Source organism: Pundamilia nyererei, unplaced genomic scaffold, assembly GCF_000239375.1.
Source record: "Pundamilia nyererei isolate P.nyererei 1_Seehausen unplaced genomic scaffold, PunNye1.0 scaffold00072, whole genome shotgun sequence".
Taxonomy (NCBI): domain Eukaryota; kingdom Metazoa; phylum Chordata; class Actinopteri; order Cichliformes; family Cichlidae; genus Pundamilia; species Pundamilia nyererei.
In genome coordinates this window covers 207,978-230,507 of record NW_005187473.1, presented here as the reverse complement: position 1 = coordinate 230,507, position 22,530 = coordinate 207,978, and the positions used below count along the sequence as shown (strand labels likewise).

At 41.5% G+C, this 22,530-nt stretch overlaps 1 protein-coding gene across 4 annotated transcripts in view; it reads right to left on the bottom strand.

Annotated features, from left to right (window-relative positions):
• Positions 1-22,530, bottom strand: part of sox2 (SRY-box transcription factor 2) — a 91,396-nt gene that overhangs the window by 12,484 nt on the left and 56,382 nt on the right. For all 4 annotated transcript variants that reach the window (XR_311834.1, XR_311832.1, XM_013911791.1 and 1 more), the window contains one exon: positions 6,625-6,697. The gene's annotated coding sequence lies outside the window, so the exon portion shown is untranslated. The remainder of the gene's footprint in view (positions 1-6,624; positions 6,698-22,530) is intronic.

Sequence of the window (22,530 nt, the reverse complement as noted above, 5' to 3'; positions counted from 1 at the left end):
GGGGGGGTGAGAGAGTAAAGAGTAAGAGCAAGAAAAAGATGGTAATTAGTTGTGACTCAAGGTTTCCCTGACCATAATCCTCTGAACAATCTACACTCATACAGGTGTTCACTAAATCCAATTACCAACAGAAGAGGCAGTGGAGAGGAGAAGGCTAAATTATTTCAGCATTAAATAATACTGAAACGTTTTTGGGGGGTTGCCAAATAATAAAGTTGTATGTTGCACCTTCAAAATGCATTTTCCAGTCACTCGGGGAGACGGATATGCAAATGAAAATATTAGCAGAGCATCTACACTTCAGTCAGACTTTAAGTTTGTAGTTTACTTTTTCATAAATGACTTTGTGTTTATAGATTTCTGTCTTTTAAATAAGGTCAATAGCACTACCAACATGGAGCTCATACATAACAATAGCTGATAATATAGTGGACTCATATGACTGCCCCTATGTTTACAGAGCGCAACAAAGACGAGGCATTATATTTCAAAAGCTGCCTATTTATGTCAGGAGAGCTCATGCTCTTAAAAATGGTAATTGAGCTTTGGTACAGCACATGCATAATTACCTCTTTAAGACTGTCTCTGCTATTTCTTTTGTATTCCCGTGTATCGGTTTTAATATGTAAGTCCAGATATTGTGTACAGTAGATCCAGTATGTGTCACTGTGGTATTGTGCAGACCTCATCCTCTGATCCCCTGTATGGTTAAGCAGACCACAGAGCTCTGAGCAGGCTTTTGCAGCTTATTCAAATCAGAGCACTACTCCATCAAAGCTTCTGTTAGTTTAGCTTAATTGTAACTGAAATGAGATGAGATTAGAAACAAAGGCAGTCATTCTGTTACACAGTAAGCATGGGCAAGACTCTTCTAAACAGCACAAAGTAGTCAGCATAAAACTGTTAATGATTTTATGTCGAAAATTGCTTTCACCTGATTTGTACAATCAAATTCTAACCAAAATAAGACATGACCTGACTGAAAAAATAATAGTTATTTTTTAAATAAACATGCAAAGTATTAAACTTCTTCAACTGAACATCCCATAATAATAATAATAATAATAATAGTAACTATTATAATGAACATATACCTGACATGCTCATCCTAAACTATGGAGGTGTGCAGTGTGGAAAAAAGTTAAAGTTCATCAAATAAATGCACCAAAATAATGTAAATAATGCAAATGAATTCAATTTATTTCCTTTATATTAAACCAAATTACATCATTACACCTCATAGTGCATGTAAGGTGAAGATGCCACGTTAATAGAGAGAAAACCCCAATATTTAAAATGACCGTCTATGAGCAAGCACTTGGTGACAGTGGCAAGGAAAAACTCCCTTTTTACATGAATAAACTGCTGTGTGTGAAGACAGTGAAGAGTAATAATAATAAATGATTTAATGCAGAGTGGTGTATGAACATATAGAGAGTGCATAGAGGTGAGTGAAGAAGAAACAAAAAGTGCATCATGGGAAAGGAAAATTAAAACAGAATTCATTGTATGTCAGATTTATAAATTACCTGCATTATTTTACCAATATTCTACATATGTTTGTTGATATATTTATTTACTGGCAATATAAGGTATACGGCATTGCTTGGTGGGCTTTTAACCCTGTTAAAGTACCATTCAATTTTTGGCATCTTTATTTCAGCACTGACAGAATGTGAGAAAATCCCCAAATGAAATCGTAAACTCAAATAAAAACTTGGGAGTTCTGATCTTAATTACTTTTCTACTGCTTTGTAATATTGTTGTGACCAACTGCCTGTCTATGCTAGTGAGCTTGTTTGTGCTCTTCGCCCTCACCTGTAACTAGCGCTACAGGGAATGCTTGTCATGCTACTTGTGTCAGACAAGATGATTTTGGCTTCTTGTATTTTTTTTTCTCAAATAAATATCCAGAAAATAAACTGTATCTTGTTTAAATGCTAGCACATCACTGGTATACTTCAAGGACACTTACATAACACACAAGTGAAGAAGAGCTTTGCGAGTGAAGATGAAGGTGGTTTACTGAAGTGAGCAGAAAGGGGAAAGAAGAAGAAGATTCTTGCTCCACTCCCTCCAAACTTGTAATGGAGGTTTGATTAGCAAGCATGTAATGTACTTTACCCTGAAGCTAAAGGCGGGGGGAGGTACAGGGGGGTGTTAGAGGAGGCAGTGAAAAAAAATGGAGGGAGCATTATGGCAGGAAGAAGGTGGAGCGCATACAAGCTGCCCTCTCAGCAGGTCTCCTCATCCAACCTCTTCCCGCCACCCTGTCCACCTCCTCCACTCCTTGAGACGAGGACACAAGTTTCCCCCCTACTTCAAAACCTTGTGTCTAATGCCACCTCCCCATCCACCGCCACCTTCACCCCCTCCCATGCTGTATAAGCGGTGGAGGTGGGTGGAGTAGGATGGGGTTGGAGGTCAGAAGCAGGAAGAGTTTTTTTCTTTTTTTAACAAGCTGCACGTCTGCATGCAGGAAGTTGTTTGTGCACAGACACAATGCAAGTTTATTTGAATCCAGCAGGGAACAGTGAGCAATGTTGTCACTCAGCTGGTTTTAAGGTCAAAGGTTAAAGAAAATGTTGAGGTAGCACCCACCAGTGTGTTGCCTTCACTGGCAAAAAGAAAAATGAAACTAAAAGTCAGGGGGGAAAAGGTGTTTCTTTACACGCAGCAACAGAAATATTCATATCTGTATGAACAACTCTTCGGGGAGTCAGGTTAAATTGAGTCTTTGTCAATTTAAACTAAAAGATTCACTTTATAAATGATGGTGCAGTTTTAATAGTAACAATTCAAGGCACTGATGCTTTTAAAGTGACCCAGAAATTGTTTATCTTACTATGAATGAGCTCCCAGCCTTCAATCGTCATTTTCTCCTTTAACATAACTGATTATCTGCTAAAGTCACTTCCTAAATGTCAGGAAAGTTCCACCCAATCATGGAAATTATGAAAATAAAACTTCTTTTTAAATTTTTTTTTTTAAAAAAGTTCTAACAATCCAATCCAAACAATACAGTCTGTCCCTTTCTCTCCATCCTTCTGTCCCATCCACCGCACCGGCTCAGCGTTTCTCTCCACCCCTCCTCTGCCTCGTTGTGCTGTCAGCTCAGGGTGTGAGCAGAACAACGTTAATGTGTGGAGACACCTGACAAGCCTGCTGGCCTTTAGGGCTCAGCCTAATCACTCTAGACCCGAAACCATCGGGAATTAAACCTGCAAAACCAAACAGTCACTGTGGGAGCTGGCTGGGAGCTGGCTGGCATCTGCTGGGGCCACTCCATCGGCTGCTGAGGGGAAAGGAACGTTGCAAATGGCGCGAGAACTGTGCTGTTTTAATGGACTAAAATCCACAACCTGGGTAGATTTATTGCCAAACCTGTTGTGCCATTAAGTAGCCAGGACATCAAGTAAAAAACAACAACAACAAATAACAATAATAATACAAATGTTTCAAAGTTTTACTAAACTAAACGTATCTTGAGGAGAACTACCTCCTTCAATTCCTGTGAGTTATTCTATTCAGGGCTTTGATTTTTCATTGTAAATCCGACAGGATGGAGGTATCAGAGTTGAATGCACGTACACACAGGAACACTTTCACGACCATTATATTAAAAAACGTCTAGAAAATTTAATACTGCACGACTACGGAGAGACCGACAAATGCTGATGTATGACAACATAAAGGAGGTTAAGACAGCGAGAGGCCAAGAGTCAGTCTGAAAATGTCACCGTAATGTGCTTGAAGTAACATTAAAGCTCTTCTCCACCATTCACGCTACAGTGCTGTGTTAACTTTAAAATTAATGGGGATTTTCCAGTGTTTAAAGTACAGTAGCTTGTTAACTCCAGTATCTGTTAAGCCACACTGGGCCCCTTCTCCACTCTCTCTCTCCAGATGCCCTCATTAATTTTAGATTGGCTCTAAATGAGTCTCCTTCATCGCAGCCAAGGGTTTGTAAATTGGATTCATTTATATTTAAATTGTGAAACAGGCGTGGTTAATGAGAGAGTCGTTATTTTGGGGGGTTATTTCAGATTGGGCCGATAGCCGGCGCAGCTCAGTGCTGTGCTGAACTAAAACCATCAGAGTAGAGGCACACGTGATGTTGGGCTTAACGTTTTCTCTAACACAAAAAAAAATTAAACATGTTTAAATTAGATATATATTTTGAGGCACGTTGTTAATGAAAATGGTAGAATGTACAAGCACCTTGGCATCACCGTTTATTCTTTAACTTTAGAACATCACTTGGATCTAAGCTTCTAAAATGTTTTCTGTATGAAAATGTGAACAAAATTAGGGAGGAAAAACAACCGCCGTGTGTTTGTGTCCTTTGTTAACACCTAATTTAACACTCTTAAAACTAATGTGTCACTCTCAACGCATCTGTGTGGTTTTCAGCGCCGCATGTGCCAAAAACAAGCCGGTGAACGTGTTGACTTAACAGGTGCCTCTATCAACACATGACGCCCTGGCAAAGCAGCGGGACGCCTCTCAACCTAAACTGCTAAAACTAGAGTGTTGAAAGTGCCACATCTGGGGGGGGGGGAGAACACGAGGTGAGACGACAGAGATGTCCCCCCACCCCAAACCCATCCCTCTCATAAAAACCCCAAATCACACAGTGCTTTACAGCTGTACATCTCCTTGCAAGGCTTCTTACAGCTCTCGGCGTCCTATAGCAACCCCCAGCTTCTCCCTGCTAGGAATTTGACTGTTAGGAATCTAAGTGCCAGGCGTTTAAAACCTGAGGAATGCTATTGTTCTGGTCACAGCTGCACTAGCACTGGCCTGGCTACTGCTGCCACTGTGTGCGTGGGGAGGGAAGAGGGGGGTGGTGGGGGTGATGGTGCAGGAGGAGGAAGAGGGCGGGAGAAGTCGAAGGTGTGAAAAAGGCAACTTTACGTGTTTTCAGTGCTCTGCGGTCTCATGACAAAGCAGCACATAGTTGACAGTAAGTTGACACATTCCTCCAGCCCGGCCTCCTCTCTGACTAACTGCCCTACTACTCTTCTAATCTTCTTACAGCATGAGATGCTTCACTGTATGTAGGTTATATCTGAAGCTTTAAAAAAATATATCAGATAAATGTGCACAACACACATGCTTGGAACTGATAAACACACAATGGTATGTATGCAGCGATGCAGTGGAAGATTAAAACTGCTAGTAGTATAGTTGGTGTCAGGTAAGCCCATACAGGAAATTTATAGTAGTTGAGGACAGGGCATTTTAAAGCTTCTTTTAAAAACAAAAGACATTTGTTGTCTTTTATACAGCTTGGCTCCAAGATGGGTTTCGCTCTCACAAAGCTAATTTCCCACTTTGTGACATCTGACATGTTGATTCTATATACCGCTGCTGTTTAATTTGGATGAAGGCAATAGTAGAGGTCTGGCAACTTTGAGTAACAGGCATGTGTTGTTTCACTAGTAGAGCTGTTCAGTTTCTCTGCTTAAGCATATTTCTTTAAGGCTAGTCAAAATTAGCAAGCTAACGAAGCTAGTGCTACCATTAGCTAGCCTTTCCCTAGATCTACCCGCCCCCCAAACTGGCAGCCTTTGAAAGGTACTCCACAAATGATTAAGGGCCAGGTTTTAGTGTTAAAGACAAAGTACCGTTGGTACTGACAAAGAAACTGCAGTGACAAGACTGTGTGTAAGAGGAACTCAGAGATGTTTGCGACTGACCATGTTGCATATATATTTCTGGAAGTTCCTGGAAGTATTTCTGGAAGTAATTTACTGACACTGACATGCAGTTTACTGCTGACCACACCAATATTTAATGCTAGGAAAACAGCATGTCTTATTTTTTACGCTTGATATGAAAAAGAACAAACTGCGCCTGTGTTTAGAAAACAGTAAAACCGAGTAAAATCACTCGTAAAACTAACCACTCCCGTAAGTGCTATTTGGGACACTATTTTAATGCCATTTAATAAATCATTTAATAAACAAAACAAGAATGTGCTGTTGCTCTGGTACCGATACTAGTGTATATCCTCAAATTATTTTCAGTAGCTTTTAGCCACTCCTCGTGCAGATGGAGTTGCTCACTTTTTATAGAGATTTCGGCGTACCACATCATAACGTTTGCTACTAAAATTATGTGCTGCCTGAAACAAGTAAAAGCTATTTGAGGGATCTTGGTTCATTTTCTTTTCACTTCAAATGAGCAGTTGGGTTCGGGGGTTGGGGGGGCTTTCTGCCCACTATATTGAACACAATTTTTATGTGACTGATTTTAGGTTGTTAATAAATAAAAATCAATGCCCGGCAATGTACTCTCAAGTGTGTTTGTGTGCAACTTTTACTATATAAATCTGTCAACAGCAGTGAGGATGCAAAGCTTCTCTCTCTCTCACACTCACTCTCTCCTTCTCTAGTAATTACCATCCAGCTGCTTGCAGGAACAATGCTTGGCTCTCTTCCAGACGGCTGACTTCATACACTCTGTGCCACGCTCAATTTGGAGCGCAGCGGAAGCTGGGCATGACTGGCACCCTCCAAGGCATTGCTGTCTTTTTCTATGGGACTCTGTGTGTGTTTGTGTGCATGAGTGCGTGTACGTGTTTGAGAGTGTGTATTTAGGTGTGTTCCCTAAACTTACCATTTGTCATTTTGCCATCCCGTTTCCCATTGTCCCGCTCTCTCACTCGCGTCTTCACTCTCTCGTTACATCACTAGAAGAAGAAGAAGAAGGGGTGAAAAAATGGAGTGTTGTTTTTAAGGGAAATCAGCATGTATTCTGCCTTGTTTCAGTATTCACTTGGAGATCTGTTTAGGAGCAGACCCAGAAGGAAGATTGCCACATACAGATGCTCAGATATATTTAATGGATGATCAGCAGAGTACAGAAACATGATAAAATCATTCATTCTGTGTGTTTAGCAGAGCAGATGTGGGTGAATTCATAGAAGGCAGATTTATGAAAACACTCTGGCTTGGTGAAAAGCTGCTGAGACTATAAGGTCAGAGTTCACAGTGAATCCGTGTACACCCACAATAGTTCCCAGTGTTTCCTGATGCAAGGCTGTGTTACCAGGCAACGAGTAGTGTTCGGGGGCTAGTAACTTGCTGACTCCCCCCCTGTGCACTTCAATAAAGTTTAGATTCAGAAAGTTAAAGGTGACTTTGGTTAAAACGACTGCAAACTTTGCCTAAAACTAACGTCACAGCAGATCCACTCCCAGCTGTCTGAATATGAGGAACTCCCTCATTATGCGGGTCAGAGGAAACTATTGTTATCACTCCACTACAACACACACTCACAGACAGACAGCGTGAGGAGGAGGCGGGATGAGGGCACAACTCAGACAGAAATCGCTCAACACATATCTTTATATGGCTCCCTGCAGTCGCTCTATACAACTGTACACACGCACACACAAGCACACCCGTGCAAACAAAAAGCACGTACATAAACACGTACATAGTGCTCCCCTTTCAGACCCTGTCTTGGCTGAATAGGGGGCAGTACGAGCGGACTCTTCCTCGCAGCATAATGAAGAACTGTTTGGGTCCAGTACGCCGAGTTACGCCGATTTCACTGCCCAAAATAAGCCTCAAACATGCGCAAACACGAACACACACACATACTACCAGGCCCAGTCTGGCTCTTACTGTTTGGGACAGAGGGGCATTTAAAGAGGCGAGATAAACAGCAACAGTTGCTAATTGTTGCGTAACAACTCGACAAGGACAGAGCAGCGCTAAAACAGAAAGTCTTACAGTTTCATTTTGATTTGGGATTCAAGGCTGTCTCTTGACACTGGGTTTGACCACGTTTTTAAGGCGATACATTTGCGAATATACATGGCGATTTTCTGCTTTTTTTTTTTCTCATGAAGAAGACAGAATCCTTTTTATCCAGACATCGATCATATGGAATTAAAATGGGATTGAGATGTTTAGTTTTACAACCATATTGAGCCACCACCTAAACAGGCAGAAAGATATCATTGAACATTTAAAATAACAATAATAATAATAAATCAAAACTATACAAGGCAGGATATGTGATGCACAGACAAAAAACTAATTAAAAATTTTTCCAACTGCATAAAAATGTGCTGTGGATAAATGGTAATCTGTGTGTAATCCCCTCTTTAAGTGCTCTCACTAAGTGCTCTCATGCGCTCGTATGACTGGACAGGTAGAGCAATGGAAAATGAAAGAGGACAGGCTGGAAAACTGTAAGATTTACTTTGCTGCTAGCTAAACAAGATAGCTTTAGCTTGAATTTAAGCTGTCAATAATTTATAGCTGTTTGCAGCATCTCTTAGTCTTTCATCAGTCTCACATTTTGCTATCTAAACTTGTTATTGCATCATTATTAACACCTGCATCAGCACAGTGACAGAACATTAATGTAAATTACACCACAAAAGCAGTAATGTCATTCCCCATTTGCAAGGCATATGACTGAGGCTGGTACAGCGTGGCACAGGACCAGGCCAAAGCAAACAGAGGTGTGTTTCTGATTTGACTGCTCGCTCAGTGCCGTTACAGAGTTAATACAGACGCTCACATAATGCAGTGTGGCTACCACCAATCAGCGGTGGTATTTTTGGAAAGTGAAGTAAAGAAATCTTGCACCCCTCGATATTCCTTCCCACTGTCGCCAAGTGCTTGCTCGTAGCGGGTCGTTTGATTGTTGGGGTTTGCTATATAGATATAACTGAATTGAATTTTATCACAAAGCTGGTGTAAGCTGTCATTTCCTAAAAAGTCATAGGGTAACTTCCTTAAAAGGGAGTTACAGGAGCATGCTATAAAAGAAGGTGTGCAGTTGGTTTTAGTTCAATCACATTTGAATTGGTGAAAATTAGCTTAAAAAATCACGACCACCAGTTTTTGCAGTGTAGTTCTACAGTCATGGGCCCCGTCCCTGTGAGATTACTTCTACTAATATACACTGAGTGGACATGTAAGTTTGTCACGTATGCAGGTATGTATGCATCTATTGACCTGTGAGCACAAATGCATACGTGTTCATTTCTGGGTATCTGTGTGTGGATGCGCACATTAATGCACGTCTGTGTAAGTGTGTGTGTGTGTGTGTGTGTGTGTGTGTGTGTGTAATGGCAGTGGGCCCCCAGGGCTGGGCCCCCCACAGTTTCCAGCAGGATTGTGGGTAGCTGGGAGAGGGTTTGGATTCTGGCTTTGTCTGTCTCTGTGTGCTGACATCACTGTGCTGATGGCACCAAATCCCTGTTCTACTGCACGCAGCACTTTCTATACAAAACACAAATACAAACACACATTCTCACACATGCGGACACATGGTACAAGTAATGCCAACTTAGCCAAAAAAAAAAGAAAAAAATGCGCTTTCTCTTTTTGACACACATCCAGACATCCATGATGTGGCTATGCCATCATACCGTGAGCTTTTTAGCAGATATTTGACGCTGTCGTCGACCTGTAGATTTTTATAAAGCAATGACAGCTTGTTTTCAAACTAATGATCACCAAACTGACATTCAGTCACCAGTTAAAGATAAATTTCAATAATTCCTTAAAGTTTTCCACACTGACTTTTTCAGATTCATCCAAGACAACATTAAAACATGCACGCACAAGGATATTATGATATTCATGGTATTTACATGTTTTCCTACATACTGAGTATTTCACTGTTTCCTCTCAGCAGCTTGTGCCACACACGAGTCTATTTGCTTCTAAGCTCAACTATCTGACTGCGTCTTTACATAGCCTGGTTAAATATTAACTGAGAGCCTTTCTCTTCCCTCTAGTGCTGTCTTTGGTATGTATGCAGCTAGCAGGAGGGCGGGAGGTGTCGGGTAATGACGGTGACAACACTTCCCCCTCAGCCTAGAGGAAATTGGTAATTGGTTTTGTAAAAAGTACATCGCTAAATTGTTTATTGGTTGCTTTAATTTCTTCCATAGAGAGAAACGAGGCCAGCGTCAACGTGCCAGAAAAAAGTGTTTACCAGGGGAAAAAAGTTTCAAGGTGATAAATGATGATACCAAACAGGTTGCCTTGAGATTTCAACTGAGAGTCTGAAGCTGCAGCAGGATGAGTTCTTCTCAAATGGGAAGAAATGTTACATTTTAATGCATTCAAAGTGTTGATATGAACATATTTAAGAAAAAAAAAGAGAACCGGAGCTATGTTTCCTAAAGATCCCATTGTGAATTTGTTTTCCATTTCATTCTTGGATAGGGATACAGTGTCTTGCTCAAGGGACACTTCAGGGTAGCAGCTGCCTGCTGACGCAGATTCACCCTACATCCTCTGTTTGAATAGCAGTCTCTAAAAACCACTCATCCTGCTTGATGCCCTCGTGTGGTTTTGTACTTTGCAGGTCATACAAGGGCTTAATATCTACACACAGAAATACCATGAGAAAAAAAGCATGAACATCAAGCACACACACACACACACTGCTCCTAAGAACCCCAGAAAGCGATTGGGATGGACCCAGCACTCAGAGGCACTCAAAGCCAATCAAAGCTGATGATAGCACAGACGTTTATACTATCCATCAATCCACTGCCTCTCTCTCTCTCTCACACACACACACACACACACACACACACACACACACACACAAACACACACAAAAAACATTTTTGAAAACTGCCTTCTTCAAGTGATCTCCATCCACATATCACTGAGGAGGTAAAGGGTTATCATGGTAACGGAGAAAATGTGAGCACAATGATGCCAATGGTGCATTTGTACTACCGGAGAAGTGAAAGACTAACTCATAAAAGATTGATCAAACATTCATTTGGCAGGGTGAGCTTTCTGTGGAGATGCTGGCTTACAGGTGAAACACAATGTCCTGAAGTGTTTAGGTGAATTCTGAATATATCAGAGGAAGGCTCTGCGCTCTGTCCTCTGATGAACAGTGGGTGAAATGTATTTGTAAAAGGAACTCAAAGTGAGTAGATGGGTTGAAGCCTGGGTTGCCATTCTCTACATGTGACGCACGGGGAATCTGATTAGCACTGAAGTCATAGTTTTACTGAGTTTTCCTGTGCTGCTGTTCATACGGCACTGTGGAAAAGAAAAAGTGAAGAGGACTCAAACTATCAAGGCAACACGATTCAGTTCCTTTTAGTGTTGTTGACTTTACTTTGATTTTAGACAACACTTCTGGGAACCTGAATGTCCTCGCTCACCTAATTACTCTCTTGAGGTTAATAATAAAATTCTTGCTCAGCGGCATGTTCCCGGAGCCTGGGTTTGTGTTTCCTTCAGGAAAACTGGTGATCTTTAATTTGCTGGGTAAATGTGATAAGCACTACACCGACACACTGCTACAAGACACTCTTCTTTTATAAATAAATGTTATTATGTCACATATAACTTATGTGTGTTATACAATATAGATGCAGTCTACAGATTGTAGTTCAGATCTTAGCTTTATGAAATATTTTCCAATAAAATTAAAAATCACTGCATTTCTGAAAACGACTAGCCTTTGACGTAAGCTCACAAGATTTTTTGTTGCTGCTGTCACATCTTTAATCTTTAAAGATAATCAAATGATAGCTGTCTTTTTCTTTGTTCTTTATGAGGATAAAACTTACATGCAGATGATTAATATACTGGCAAGGTTGTTTTGTTGAATGTCCATATATGTTTACTTTATTCCTTTAAAAGTTTTAAATCAACTTCTCTATCTATATCTATCTTTCTAGCTGTCTATTTCAACAGACTCACTTTATTGGACTCATTTAATCCTGCACTTTAGATTTCTCACTCACAAAGAAGCAGTTTACTCTGGGTTTATTTACCCTGGTGGAAAAACAGTCTTATTAATGAGCTAAATCTTATTAATTGCACTCATTTCAAAGAACCTTGAATGATGAATGGGCTGTTTTATTTCATTCAAAAAGTTTAATTTTTAGTTGTCCCTTTCCAAAAATTGTTTAGTCTCATGATTCAAGGTTTTCTACACGAGGGTTAAAAAAGTCTACTTCATTTTTTTTTATTTTGTAAAATCTGATAAACAAAATCATATTTTTTTATGATTTTGGGGAAAAAAAGGATCTACTTTACACCAAAAAAAACATGTCATAATTTTAAAGCTGACAGTTTTTGAAGACTTTACAGGTTTAGGAGTTTAAAATGTCCCAAATTTGAATACGATCAAATATTAGTTGGTTGAAGGCACACTTTTCCTTCATAGATATTGGTTAGTAATTTTTCTTTCTGTTTTCTTTTACAAAAGAAAATACACATATAGAGAATTCACTTCCAGGTTAACCTGTTTTTCTTCAAAATATTTCAGAAATGCTGTATTAATCACATCAGAACGATTAAAGGGTAACTTTTTTGTTTCAGTCAAAAAAGGATGGATGGATGTGAGACACAGATAATCTAACAAACAGCAGACACTCACGCAGTGCGCACATCTGCCTTCATCTGCCTTAAACCAAATTTCGCAACATGTGAAAACCTTCTAATAAACTTTTAATGACCACTCCGCGCACACAGCCCGTCCTTTGAGTGCTGCTTCTCTTTCTCTCACCCACGCACACACACAGAAGGTCCTGTCAGGGCTAACTAAGCGCAGTGGCGGGCAGGGCAGCATTTGGATTGGCTGGACAGGGGTTACCGGGGGTTACGGTGGATTTGGTGGACCACCTGCTGAGCCTCAGCCGCCAACTGACTAAAAACATTTACATCAGAAACCACCCAGGATAGGGAAAGAGAAAGAGAGGGGAAAGAAAAAAAGAAAGTAAAACTAAGAGACGGAGGAAGTTGAGACAAGAAGCACTATTCATGGAAACTTTACTCGTCATCTGCTCAGTTAACCTGACTCATCTCTTGTTTTTACAGATGACTGTTGTGCCACAAGAGAATAAATCAGTTTATCGCGTACAGCGCAGGTTCCAGTAGCGGTTGTTTAACTAATACCGATTCAGCTTTACAACCTGTTCCCTCACTTTTGTTTTACAATAGTTTATGATGAGGAGTCCAAACCTGCAGCGGCAGTGTGGAAGCAGTCGAGGGCTTCTGCGCCTGCTCGGAGTGCAAGCATTTGTCGGAGACTGATGGGCTGAAACTCTTGCCCAATAGCCAGATTGTTTAAGGTGTGAGTGGACACACTGCCAGAGCTGTTAGTGTGCACAGGGAGACTTTGGCTTGCAGTCAACGGGACAACAAAGTTTCATTGACAAGGCTTTGGTGACCGTTGAGCCTCGCTGGGCCAGAATTAATGGTTTTGTTTTTTGGGGGTGGTGTCTGTATGCTGCTAGTACTGTACCAGCTCCTCTGATACGTGGACGGGGAAGACCTGAGCTTTAACAGCTTTAGATGCACTTTTATTTTTCCTGTCAGTACAATGGTGGTACTTTTCAACAAGTTAGGACATCAAAATCCGCTGTCAGGTAAAATTTCCTTCAGAAAAAAGAGAAGGATAAGAGATGAAAGCAGACACTTTCTTTATGTTTACTCCCTTCGATTTCTTCCACTTTTCAGACGTAAAAGCTTTGAAACATCCATTAGCATAAATCAGCATTGAGGTGTGGGTTTGCTGATCATCATATTAAAGGACTGAAAGTGATTGAAGTCAGTGAGCTGCAGAAAATCCCAGCACAACAATGTCCGATATCACTCATAATCAGCTTAATTTCGATCTGAGAAATCTCTAAAAGTTCTGACACCACAACTGTTTTAGTAGCAGAGCTTTGCAGTGGCCCTTGCCCCTCCAAATACATCAATTCCCCCTCCGGATCCCCTCATGTATAAGGGCCCAGGCCCATACGGGGGTCCCCTCAACACCCCTGCTCTGTCTTTGGCTCTGTGTGTGTCGGTGTGTGTGTGGTTGGGGAGGGGGGTTAGTCTGACCCGCAAACTGACCTCCTCAAACTTCAAACTGAATACTTCTGGCAGTTACCACGACGACAGAGCTCTCCAAGCCTTATCCTACTTACCGAGACGAGACGAGGAGCGAGGAAGAGGTGGGAGGAAGGAGAGCAGGAGCGAGGGAGGTAAAGAAGGAGAAGAGCGACAGAGAAAGAGAGAGAGAGAGCGGTGTGGACAGAGAGAAAGATACTGGTGGGGGGGTGGGGGGGCAAAGAGGGAGGCAGGGAGGACAGCCAGGCAGAAAGCGAGAGTTGCTGCTGTTGCATCTCTGTGTTTTTCATGAGTAGACAGTTTACTGGGAGATTATTCACAGTCTGGTATTTAGCCTTATTAGGCCACTGCTCCCAATGCAGACTTCCCTCCCATCATCCACTGCCACATTGGAGCTTTTTTTATATATTTATTTGCTTGTTTCACATTTCCTTCACCTTTGTGTACATTCAACTTTTAGTAAATGCACAGTTTGCACTTTTTTCCCCTCTTTAAATGGAAGAAATAATTCAGGGTGGGTTGTGCGGGGATCTGGAAGGAAAAGTCCTGTTGGTTTTCATTGGATAGCGTTGGGCAGTTGGAGCACTCCCAGAGCTTGGGGAGAAAAAAAAGCGACTGATTGAATTGTCAGAACAAAAGATGAGCAGGTTTGTCAAAGGCACACATTTGTGTAAACAAAACCTGGAAGAGTAACTTTCAGGAAGCATTGTGCTGAGATAAATCCAATCACAGAGCCTACAGCAAAAGGTTGAAATCAGTCCAGCTGCAGATTTTGGATCACGGTTGTTAAATGATTGCTTAATTAGAGGCAGTAACCTTTGTAATCAAGGTTTAAACACTTAATACAGTTGGGGAGAGGTTTTGGTTTAAAAAAATGTATCATGACAATAAGTGGGCAGGTTTCTCTCTACCGGTCGACACTTTGACACTTTCCTAGTCCAGTCCACAGTTACAGAGTTGTTCGAGCATCTATCCCAGCTAACGGGGGAAAGCGACCAATAACTACCGGGGAAAAAACAAAAGCTCTTTCTTACTCTTCTCTGACCCCATGTAAAGCAAGGCTTGTGACTAATTTCAGTGCAGATAATGCACTTAATTTATAGCCACTACATCGTGTAATCAACATTTCTTTTAATTTACTACCCATCCACGCAACAACCATGACCTCCTTCATCTGAGGACTGTGACTGTAAATGGACTGGCACTTACATGCTGCCTTTCTACTCAGTTGAGTGCTCAAGGTGCTTTCTTCTGCAGGTCTCAGTCACTCGTGCAATCACCCAATCGTGCACACATTCACACAGTTGCATCAGGAACAACTCAGCTTTCCCGAAGACACTTTGGCACACGGGCTGAAGGAGATTATGAGGAGTCAGGCATCGATCCACCGACCTTGCCATTCGTAGACAACCTGCTCTCCCACCTGAGCCACACTGTTTGTTTTTTTAAAGGAAAGCATCTATGCCAGTTTTTGTTGATGATCCAAAAGTTAGAAATAAGCAAGTTAATTAAAAATAATAATGATAATAATAATGCAGTATGTTAAATTTGCCACAGCTCTAATTTGTGCCCCTGAATGGCTTCTTCTCCATAGCAACCACATCCAAGGCTAATAGCTATTGTAGTATTTCAAGCAATCAGGCATACCAAAGTAAATGGAAGAAAGTTGTAATAGTAGCCTTTATATGAATCCATAATACTTTTAACTATTCGAGAGTCTTCCACGCTTCTTTGTTTGAGAGCACTGAAGACTGGACTGGTGAAAACGATGTATGGATTCGCACCTCCTTCTGCTTTTTTACTGTTATTGGATAATTTGCCGTTACTTTGCAATTTCTAATACGCGCATTGATCGGCACGTTTGAACTTTTTCAGGCTACGCTTCTTCACACGCTGTAACCATCTTAGTAGGCAACAATTTATTGCTAATGGCTTCCTTAAAGTCACCTCCCTCCTACTGTTTAAATATCTTATAAGCTCATTAAGAAGCACAGCCAGAGGGTTCCTGCCCATCGAGTCTCAAACAAAAGTCCTGGTAACTGGACTGTGTCTGATTTAGACAGTAATAGTGAAAGAATGACAGACGGAGGTAAAGCAATGAGGCCTGTCATGATTTTATGTGTGTGCAAGTGTAAATGTTTGACGGCATGCGTATGCCTTGAGAAAAGCAATTCAAGAGAGATCAAAATCAATAGTCTGGGTGTTTGTGTCCCCGGGCTTGCTGTCACTCACGCGCCCTAATATTAAGGCGATTGATCCATCTTTGCCTTAATCTGTGCTCAACAGCTTCACCTGGCTCATTCCCAGGGCGACACAGTCTACAAAGAGACTCAAAACTCTCAGTAATGGGACAGCCGGCCCTGCTTCTCCATCCCGCTGTCTGGTTTCTTCTCTCTTGTCCTGTCCTCACTTTTTATAGCCATTCATGTCTCTTCTTGTATTCCCCTGATTTATTTTGCATCTTTTTATCCTATCACATTAAATATAGCTGCTACATATTGCCCAGGCTGACCTGTCTTGTCCTTCCTTGTCCTGCCAAGTCCATCCCAGTCTTGTCCCGTCCTTTCTTTTGCTGTCTTAAATTCCAGCTATCCTCCTCCCTTCCTGTCATGCCTCTCATGCATACAGTGATTGTGGAATCCTAAAAGTCCTTTTGGTAGGAAACTGAAATTTTGACTGTGAAACAAACACAAACAGTTACTAAACCTCCTTTAAATCACCTTTTTATCACTACATTGCAATGCCACCGTGTCATCATGACTTAATCTGCGCTTGTTTAGAAGTCACTGTAGTGATGATCTCAACATCGAAAATGAACAGCATAATCTTTTAAGTGTGTCCTGAGGGACACAGTGGGGTAGAGGATGATGTTCGCATTAAAGCGGCGGCTGTGAACATAAACCGCAGGCTGTCTGGACTAACAGTCCGAAACGCTCCCTCGGGGCGGCGCTGTACGTTTGAGCTCCGTCAGTCTGTAAATCGGTAAATGATCCCGGCTGTCATTTAATCAATATGAACAGGGAGCAGCTGTCGCACATCATCAACTCCCCTGGGGGCCGTTGTTGAGACGCAGCACTAAAAGAGAACGCGTGTGAATGCAGTGTGTGTGTGTGTCGGATCCATTTTTCACAGGTATTTATTGTGACAAGCAGTGTAGCTGCAGAGCATCCTCTGGCTTCTCAGGGTTGTATGGTCAGTGCAAAGAGGGTACTGGCTGTTGATGAATTTTGCCCTGAAGGAACAAATTTAGTGATTTGTTGATGGAAATCGACTGCCAGCCCTTTTGAAAATTAATTGTTAGTTCATCTTCTCATGTTTTATTTTATTTCCCTATAAAGACAATATCTGGAGCCATTACTGGATTCAAAATATTGTAACTGTCTTGTGGTTTCAGTGTTGCCGTTCATTTTTTTAATCTGTTTTTTTACTTCACATTTTAAAGACTGAACAAGTTTACAGTGTAACCATGAGGTCTCTTTGACTTGTAGTGATTTTTTTGTGCCACGAGTTTAACAGAAACATGATTTCAACCACTTTCTCCTTGCAGGGACTCTGAGAGACGACAAAGCCGGTGACAGGAAAGATTTCTGGATGATTTATTTATTTATTTTTTGGTGGGGGGGGTCCCCCTCTTTCTCTCTCCTTTCCTTTCGCCGCCTCTCCTTTTCTTTTTCCTCCTTTCCTTTTCTCTCCTCTTGCCTCCTCTCCTCTTCTAACGTGAGACAGTGAAATCTCATCCAGCCACTCTGCCTGCCCTTACAGCCAGCAGGGAGGGACATGTCATTTCATTTGTGTGCATGTGTGTGTGCGTGTGTGTCCCTTTACTGTGCAACACACAATGACGAGAGCACAGGGAGGAGGCAGGTTGTGTGTGTGTGTGTGTGTTGGGGGGGGGGGGGGGGGGGGGGGGGTGACAGGGCTCTGATCTCTCAGATAGGGAGATAGCCACCTGATTCAAATGGCTCGCTTGTTCCCGGCAGTCACTTGATCGGCGTGTGAACTGACTCCTCGCTTATTTACAATCAAATGCTGCAGCACTGACCTGCCCAACCCAACCTATTGCAGACATCTCTCTCTCCCTCTCTCTCTCTCTCTCTTTCTCTCTCTCACTTTCTGCCCTATATTTGCCATGTCCCTCTCCCTCCCTCCCTCACGCACGCACACCCACCCACACACATACAGGTGTACTCATAAACCTGTGATGGAAACTTCCAGCAATGAGCTGCACTGTAATGATCATGCAATCTTTTGAAATATGAGCTCGAGTAAAGGGGGTGGGTTGCGATTATTTTTTCATATTAATACATTTATCACATTTGTAAGATCACATATTAGTGATTAAGCCACTCAATCAAATAGTTAATGCTTCAGTGTATAAGAAGATTTTTTGTTTTGATGTATTTTTTTTCTGGAAAATATACGCCGGCACTATCAGTGAAGCAAATCATAATAAATGAACAACTGTAGTAAAAAAAATGTCAGTATTGTAGCCTAACAGCGCACAATGAACACTTTAAAGCTCAAATATATCTGGGTGCAGAGTTACATTAAGGGACACACTTTCTTCAGCTACAGAACTATGGTTCCCTAGAGAGAAATGCTTTTCCCGATTGGATAAAAAGAAGATGAAGAGCATATAGTATGTTACACTAAAGCCTGGTTTCTAAGTCTGTATCTTTATGGATGAAATGAGAAAATAGGATGAATTGAGGTAAATATAATCAAAGACAAGGTGACATCTTTTTTCTTAACAACAGATTTTCAGAAATAATTAACGTTTTCATATCATCATTTATGAGTAGAGCTGATTTCTATATTTTTATAATCATTACAGTAATCTTAGTTTCTTCCTGTTTCGTGTGTGTGCTGTGCTACAAGAAGCAGCAAGACTCTAATCTAATCCAGTCCAATCTGAGCTAATCTGCACCCACTTGTGAGATAAAACAGAAGATTTTGCTGCATATCCACTACAGATCTGCAGACGGGATTTCAGACCTCGCTGAGTGACTTTTAAAGGTAGAAGAATGAAAACAGCAAATTAAAACACCATCTGAAACATTTAACGTGTAGAAAATAATAACCCTGCCCACCATTACAACCCCCAGTCTCAAATTCTTGTGAGTCTGGGAGAAACAACTTCAGTCTACTGCATCTGCTTGCCCATCCGTCCATCCGTCCGTCTGTCTGTAACTGTCCTGTCTGATTATCTCTCCCAGTTGGCCCCGAGGGGACACCCACACTGAAAGAGGCCACTCTTCCATTCAACAACAGCTTCTGTCAGAGACACGAAGAGAGGGAGACCTCAGAGTCACCAGCTCCAGAATAGCCTGATAGTGACTGATGCAATCAATCGAAATCTACACTACAGTCCGCACCATCGTCCAGCGAGCCAGATTTTACGCATAATAAAAGGAAATTGCTCTCGCTCGGAGCTGAGTAAATGCAGAAATTTTAAAGAGGGAAGGCTCCATGCCACGCCGTGTTCGCCTTCCTTTAAGACTCTATGTTTTCAATTCTTGAAAAAAAGGGGGAGAAAACACTAGTAGGATTTTGTTTTGGGCCAAATAAAGAGTCATAAATTCCCTGAACTCTGAACTGTCTGACAAATTTCAGTCAGTTTAAACCAGCACATTTGTAGCTTCTCTAGTTCCTTGCTTCAATGCAAAATGTTTAAACTCGCTAAGGATGCAGAATACAATGTAAGTAAACAAAGAGAAGGTCAGATAAATAATTCAATACTGGAAGAGTTATGGCATTTCTACGTGACAGAAAGTGATCTGCGTGTCGACACGAGTTATCAAAACAGTATCGCCGCAAATCAAAATGCGCCTGCTGCTGCTGAGGCCCAAACCATAAAACCATTTGGCAAATGACACATGGAGGATGTTTTCAGCCTTTATCTGATAGTTAGACACCAGAGAAAATAAGGGGAAAGTGAGTGAAGACAGAAGCGGGCCCTATGTGTATGTATACACTGCGCTTGTAGCAGAGGAAAGTGTGGTGCTGATATCTCAGCAGGCTTTCAGGAACTGCACCATCTCTGTGACATGTTGTAATACAAGTCTAACCTTATAAACCCCACATGAACACATTTTCTTCCAAGTGTTCCTTAAAAACGAAAACCAGTGTTGACTGATGACATGTGCCACAATCTCCACAACAATGACAGCAGAATCCCTCTGAAATTACACTGGTTTAATTAAATATTAGTAGCACTGGGTGGTAAAAGTTGTATACTTTGTTTAAAGTGTATAACAATGTTGTTAAAACTGTAGATACACTACTAAAAGGTGGCCCAGTTTAGAAACATCCATTCAAACACTATAAACAGACATGATCAAGCCTGTTTCACTTGTTTGGGTTTGGAAAAAGTGATCAGAGTTCTCATGGTTTTTCTGTCTGTACTGTTTGGATATTGTCCAGGTTTGATGTATGATTGTTCTTGGGTTTGAAAAGACTGCTTTAACATTTATCATTTACGAACTTTTTATAATCCATAAATAAGCAAAAAAGAAATAGGTAAAAATCTCAGTTTGAGAAAAACAAAAAGGCTAGAGTTTTTTTTCTTTTTTTAAGAGTGCTTTTATTTTGAAAAGCAATCAGATGAGCTAACTGCGTTGGACCAGTCTGCAAAATATCAGACTGTTTTAAATATATTTTATCTGTTCTAGAACGGTCTTCATAATGGGTGTATGCTCTTTAGTATCATTTGGCCGGACTTTCTGCTGTACTAAAACACTAAAACCACACCTTTTCACCCATTTAGCCCCACTTTTTTTCTCAGCATGCTTTTCTAGATGTGTCATATTCTAAAATAGGACAGCACCCGCCGCCCCCTCCCGATTTAATGTGCGAGTGTAGTTGTTGGTCAACAGTTGGGTCGGGGGGCCAGGCAGAGGGAGGGGGGCCCGGGAACAATGGACTGTGCTGTTGTGCTGGACTCGGTGGAGAGAGAGGGAGAGAGTCGGGCTGATGACAGAGTGAAAGAGGTTAGTGTCTATGCTGGGAAATGAGACCAGAGGAGGGAGGGTGGTGGTGGTGGGGGTTCCTGTGTCTGTTGGCTTGTTAATGATGATTCAGTCCCATCAGCTCAACAGCCTTCTCTATCAAAGAGTCTCCGAATGCCTGCAAACCACCTCCAGCTATGGTGCCCCGACAGAAACAGGCTCCTGACAGTAAACCTGTCAGCTACACTCATTCTAACATGAAACAATATGTCGCTGTCACACTCATCTTTGGTTTCATGCGCGGAAATCTGGTGCAGAAATTCAAATCAATCAAAATTTGTCTGCCACGTGTTTCCTGTGCAATCGGTATTTTATTGTTTGACTTTTAACAGTTTGGAAAATGAAGAGTGCCGGAAAAAAAAAGAAAAAAGAAATAAATGCTTAAAAAACATCGGTTTTCTCCATGTGGAACATGAATAAAGGGCTTGAGAGCTTCGGTGATGCTCTCGGCTCTGTAGACTAACGAACACTAAATGTATCCAAAGACTGACTCTGGGAGCAAAGAAATCGAGACCTCGGTTTCAAATTCGCCCTAATTCGAAAAGTGACGCTGTCGAAAATCAAAAGTACGACACCTCAGCCAAGTGGATCGAAACTTTCACCGGTGGGGGGTGGTGGCGGTCGATAGGTGGGTGTGGTGGGTTATAATGAAAGAAAAAGCCAGTCACTGCAGCACAGATCGGCCCTTTCTGTGTCTCAGCAGAACACCCCACCCGTCCACTTTCCCTCTCCTTTCCCCCTCCCCCCCGGGTCTCCTTGAGTTGCCTGAGCCGGCCTTGGGGTGGCAGTCAGCCTAGAAACCCGCTCATGTTGTTCCAGACAAACGACATGCTGTGGGAGTCGGGAAATTGTCGCTCTGACAGAAGAAAAATGCGTATTATTTTTTTTAAATTGAGATTATTGACTGAGTTTATACCTTTCTGCCTTTGAATCACTTCCGATGTCCACTCTTTATTTATAATCGGAAATTGGGTGGACTTTCCCGACAAACTAGTATATGTAGAGGATGCTTTAGTGCACGCTCACCGCCCTCACCGGTCTCCTAATTTCCGGACAAGAAAGGACCGATTTTCACTTGTAACTGCAGGAACGGACCTCACACCGGTCACCTGTTGCTCTAAAGAGACGAAAAAGCATAAATATGCGCGACACTGGATTGATTAAGACACCTTTGCGCACCGCCAGCGTCACTAGCAGTGCGTAATCTCTGGCTTTCCTCTAATAGCTTTGATTCTTTTTTCCTTTCTTTTTTTTTTTTTTTTAGCGATCATATAGCTCTTGAGTGAAACTCCTGAATTGGAGCTGCATTGTCCTCTCCCCAACAGCAGCCAGCAGGCTCAGCAGCCAGCACAGCCAGCCAAGCGTTTGACGTTATTAAATAATAAAGAGATGCTGATCTGGTAGCATTGTTGTGAAGGGAAAAGGCCAATTAGCATGCCGTTATACTGTCATTATGGCTGTATTAACTCGAATTAGTTATAAGACAATGTGCTTTTTGATACTTGCATTTTGTATGTGTGTGTGTTTTTTTATTTCTAGATTTTTTAATGAGTGTATGACAGAAATGAAGACTGAAAGTACAGCTACATTAAACCGGCATGCAAGGAAACAAAGATTAAAATAATTAAAGTTATCCTTAATTATTAAATTCGATTATATATATATAT